Here is a 6,000-nt window from a genome sequence, read left to right as displayed (position 1 = left end):
GGTTACACGAAAGTAGAAGGGGTAGACTTTGATGAAACTTTTTTCCATGTTGCTAGACTTGAGTCTATTAGGCTATTGCTAGCTGTGGCTTGCATTGTTGGTTTTAAACTATATCAAATGGATGTCAAATCTGCATTTTTTAATGGTATATTAAATGAAGAGGCATTTTTTGAACAACCAAAGGGTTTCGAAGATCCACATTTTCCAGATCATGTTTTTCAACTCAAAAAGGCGCTTTATGCTTTAAAACAAGCTCCCAGAGCCTGGTATGAAAGGTTAACTCAATTTCTTGTTTTAAATTGTTATAGGAGAGGTGGAGTTGATAAAACTTTGTTCATAAAAAATGTTGATTCTGACATTATGCCAACAGAAGATGGAACCTTCATCTTTCAAAGTAAGTATGCCAAAAATTTGATCAAGAAATTTGGGATGAAGTCCGCTAAACATGCCAAAACACCAATGGGAACCACGGTTAAATTGACCAAGGATGAAAATGGTGTAAAGGTAGATCCAACACTGTACAGAAGCATGATTGGAAGTCTTCTGTACCTCACGGCTAGTCGTCCTAACATTAGCTACAATGTTGGGGTATGTGCTCGGTATCAACGGAATCCTATGGAATCTCATGTGACAGCTATAAAGCAAATCATTCGCTATGTGAATGGTACGCAAGAGTATGGAATTTGGTACTAAAAGGAAACAGACTCTAACCTTGTTTGTTTTAGTGATGTTGATTGGGCAGGCAATGCAGATGACAGAAAAAGTACAAGTGGTGGACGTTCTTTCTAGGAAACAATCTGGTTTCCTGGCACAACAAGAAACAAAATTCAATCTCCGTGTCAACTACTGAGGCTAAGTACATAGCTGCAGGAAGCTATTGTACTCAATTATTATGGATGAAACAAATGATGACAAATTATGGGTTTGATCTTGACACCTTGACTATTTTTGTGATAATACTAGTGCAATTAATACCTCAAAAATTTTTGTTCAACACTCTCGCACTAAACACATTGACATTTGTCATTATTTTATCAAGGAACCTGTTGAAAATAAAACTTTTGTCTTAGAATATATTGAGACTGACAAACAAATTGCAGGTATTTTTACAAAAGCCCTTGATACAATCAGGTTTGATTCCCTCAGGAAATCCTTGGGGGTGTGTACTAATTAATTTTTGTTTGTGTTGTGCCATATCCCTGTGCTAGAAAATGTTGCGTGATTTCTTCTTGTTCTTGTCCAAAGAAAAAGTCTCAATCATTATGACAAAATGTATTTTCACTTCAGGTTATAGTTAATATATATCATGCACATTTTAAAAGAAAAATCAAAATAAATAGTCCCTCCAATTAATATTCTTCCAAAATAATATGTGTTTATAGTGTATGAGCATTTGATCCTTGAAAAGTATTTTCAGGCTCCATTTTAGAATAGAGCTACCTGCACTGTTGTGTAATTTCTATCTTTGAGTAAGTTGGAACTATGTACCAAAAATTATGTAGAAGATACTCTACCACTTATAAAGGCTACCTTCAGTGTAGTGTGAAAGCATCTAATTTGGGTACTCTTTGAGAAAAAGGCTAAAAATTGCCACATAGGGAAATGTCCCTGAAAAAGGCTAAAATTGTCATACAGGGCAATGATCTCTGCTTTCATAATCACACACAAATGTTTATAATATACTGTTGGAAAAATTTGTAAGACTCATACACACTTATTAATTTGGATAGAATATTTTTTGTGACAGGAGTATATATTTTGTGACATTTTAAAAATAAAAAAAAAATTAAAATCATGATATATATTAAATATGTTCTCTAACCTTATAGTAAAAATATGTTATGAATTGATGGTTGTTACTTTATCCACAGACAAGGCACGAATACATTATACACAAATCAGAATGAGATATTTTTGGTACGTTTGGATATATATAAATAATAAAAAAATAAATATAAAAAATGTAAAGGAGAATCAAATCCATGTGTATCAAAAGGGCATGTTGTATCAATTTTATTTTGTCTTTATCACAAATTTTTTTAAGATCAAAGGTTTCATTTTATGGCTTGTTTCCCAATTTTGTTTTGTGTGTTAATGTTGGCAATTAATTTTTTTTTTGGATATTATCGTGCACTTTACAAAAGTGTATATTCTTTTTAATTCTCAAAAAGGGAATAAAGATCAAATCCCTTTCTCTCTTGTTCTTTATATTCTGACAACTAAGACCCCATTCTCACAACTGTCACCATCCGTCTTCTTCTTTTTCTTTTTGGTTTATCTTTTCCTTGTGGCAGTTTTCTCTCTTTGTCTTGCAGCCATGGTGAAAACTAGAGGAAGTGGGTCTCGATCTCTCAAGGACTTGAAGGCTGGATCGTTGACTGGATCACCCTCACTAACCAAGAAAAAGGCTCGAAAGAGTACTTTGTCTCAACCCAGCCTCATTGACGCAACCACCACCACGAGCAAAGCCGTGGTCATTCCGGATCTCGAAGCCCCAAAAGCTCCACTTGGACCTCCTTCAATGGCGGCTCTGCTCGCCTCTGTCCCTGGGTCTTCCAAAAGGCCTGAGCATCTCTCTCTGATGATGCCTCTGATCATGAAGGTGCTTCGGCCAAAACCCATTCCGACTCCCCTGATGTTCGCACCCAAGAAGAAAGACAAAGGTTGGTTCCAAGTTTCCTCTTCTAGAAAATCCCTTAGGTCCAAAGGTTCTCACCCTTTGGATTCCACTCCAAAGGCATCTTCTCCCATGGGTTCCACTCCTTTCTCCATGTTTTGGACAAAGGTGAAGAAAATTCCTCCACCATGCTCCTCCTCTGAATCTGACCCATCTGAAGCTTTTGTACCCTCTTATGTTGATCCATTTGAAGATGATGCCTCAATTGAAGATGATGTTGCATCCAAAGCCGAATCTGACCCATCAGAGGACCTTTCTGTTTCTCCATAGGGCAAGAAAGCTGTAAAAATTCCTGAGATTCGCTCCAAGTCACCAATGGTTCCTAAAGCCACCGTAGGTTCATCTTTTAAAGTTCACTCTTTGAATTTCTGTTTCAATGACAATGAGAAAAATATGAAGCAATATGTGCATAGAGATGTTATTTGTGAGAAAAAAATTTCTTTCTCTGCCCATAATGTTTTTGGGGTCATCAAGAATATTGAGGATAGAGGGTGATTGGGATCTTGAACTGGGTTTGATGGTTTTGTCCCTCGGGTTGTTCAGGAATTCTATGCTAACCTTAATGATGAATTGTTTGATAGCAAGTCTTTTATGTTTGGTTAAGTTTATGTTCGGGGCCATATGTATTTGTTTAGTGCTGTTGAAATTTCCAAGGTTCTCAATGTGCCTTCTGTTGTTACCAATGATGTAGTGGATTTCAACAAAGATAAGGTTTTATCTGAATTGGTAGGATAGAAAATGGTTTAGGAACAACACTCGGTTCTCAAAGTGATCGATCTTAGTCATTACTATGACGTGCTTCACAAATTTGCCATCAACAACTGAATTCCCACCACTCATACCTCCACCATTACCTTTGATACAACCTTCTTTCTGTTCAAAGTCGGGACTAGTCTCCAAGTTGATCTTACTACTCTAATTTTTTATCAGATCACTGCCTTAGGAAATGCCAAAAAGAAAGGCCAATATTTTGTGTTTCCTCATTTGATCTACAAGTTGCTTGATTCTCAAAAGCCTCTTCGGTTGGAATATGAAATCGTGACACCTTCCATTGCTGGTGTAGATTAAAAACTCAAGAAGGAATCCTCATCTGCCAAGACGACTAAATGGATTGCTCTTAAGGCTAATGATGTTGATTCTGTCATCACTGAACTCGCTGGTGTCAAGACCACTCTGGAAACTGTTCAGACAAAAATTCCCAGTCTCCAAAATTGTCTCTCGACCATAGAGAAACTTCAGTGCACCATGATGTCTCAATTTGCTACGGGTCCTTCCAAATGATGCCATCTGTCCCTGTCTATGTTTTGGTTGTACCATTTTCGGTTTAAATAAACTATAAAAGAACGTTTTTTGTGTCTTTTTGTTTGGCCTCTTTTGTTTGTGTCTTTTGTGTTGTTTTTCTCCTTTGGCTTATTGATAGACGACAAGGGGCAGAAATGTTTATCTTGATCTATGTTTATTTTGTCATTGTGATAATTGATTATCTTGTTTGTGTTGTTATTGAGATAACTATCGCACGGGGAGTAATGTCACAGGGGGAGTAATTACATTACTATTTTGCTCTAACCTAGTTGTCTTTGCAGGGTCTTTCAAAATAAAGTCTGAAAATATTTTTGTCTATCAAGTTTCCAAAGGGGGAGATTGTAAAACCCTAATTGGCTAACTTTATTTTTAGACAAAATATTTTAAAATTGTAAAAAATCAGCAACATATCTTTAAATAATTATTTGATAATTCAGCTGGTTTTTTAAGTGAAAAACTCTTTTAGTGTGAATACAATTTTTACCTTATTTATCACAATCAATCTTTATTGGTAAAATATTGTGTTTTATCTTGTCAGAATATTTTTAGAGATTATGTTCATTCTGGAATAAAGAATGTTTCATAAATGAACATAGTAAAAAAAAATGACCATGTTCGTTTTGCTAGATATATCTGATGATGTTGCTAACTCATCAGTTTCTTTTTCTGTCGACACAAATTTCATCTGGCTGGCCGATTTCCTAAATCAATGGAATTTGCAAATTGATTACAGAGATCTCAGAGAATGCTAGTCTTGGACGATTTCTTTTCTTATAAATACCTTGCCAAGGCCTTTGAAATTTTATCTCTTCCATTTGGAAATTTGTAAACATTATGTTATTTTGAAGAGTGTTTTTATTTGAAGAGATTAAGGTTGTTCACCTTAATCTTTGTGAGAGTGATGAGTGTACTTGTGGATATCTATCTAGTCCTTGTAAACAGGTAGTGTCTATTGTGAACGTGTTCATAAGGATCTTCAGGAGAGGATTCTATCTAAGTCTCACTTCGAGAGGAAGTGAGCACTTGCTATTCTGTGAAGGGATTTCAAGATAATCAGCGTTTCATCAAAACCAGACTCATATAGAAGAGTACAACAAGATTGCGACAATAGTTTAAGATGGAATCTTACATTGTTTAAGTAAATGCTTTTGTATACATTATTTCTTTACTAATTGGTTTATTCAATGGGCGTGACCCCATGGATGTAGGTTATTTGAAAATATTTCTGAACCACGTAAAAATTCTCGTGTGTTTAATTTTTACCTGTTTTTCTGTTTCTGTTTAAACAGTTGCATAAGTAGTGTTAACAAAACTGAAATCTGTCTACACAACTTACTCAGTATTTCGTATTTAATCAAGTTGTTTATTTTAAATCACTTGGTAATATTAAAATATATAATTTTAATTTCAATAGAAACAACAAAACAATTAAAAGATGTCAGAATTACAAATACTCTTCCTTTAGTTTTCTTCATCAACTTTAAACAAAAAAGAAGAGTTTTTTTTAATTTTCTTTTGAGAGAGAAAATAATGAACTCTGCAAGCGAAGCTCCCCCAACCACCTTATAGGAGTCACCGTCACTACTCCCTTTACTGCCAAGTCCGTCAATCCAGACCAGGAGAAGAAAAGATGAGAATATAATCATTCCTTATAAATTTTTGAGTTCCTGTCACTGATTCATTTGAAAACAAAGGCAGAAGAATATTTATATATATATATATAAAGGAGAGCTTGAAGGAGGTGATGTGGCACTCTGAAATCTCTCCAAACTACTCTATTTATTTTTTAATTTTTTCACATTTTTTTGTTATATTTTTTTAATTTATAGTTATTAATTAATTAAAAAAATAAAATATCTAAAATATCTAATCTATATCCATTATGAAATTGAAGTTTCTTTTATAATGATTGAATTTTTATATATCTTAATAAAATTTTATTAAGTAACCATAACTTAACTAGTATTAATAAAAAAAAATTAAGTTACCGTATAACTATATTTTAAAACTTCAAAAAATAT

This window comes from Humulus lupulus, chromosome X (genome assembly GCF_963169125.1).
Source record: "Humulus lupulus chromosome X, drHumLupu1.1, whole genome shotgun sequence".
Classification (NCBI taxonomy): domain Eukaryota; kingdom Viridiplantae; phylum Streptophyta; class Magnoliopsida; order Rosales; family Cannabaceae; genus Humulus; species Humulus lupulus.
Note: the sequence above shows the minus strand (reverse complement) of the source record.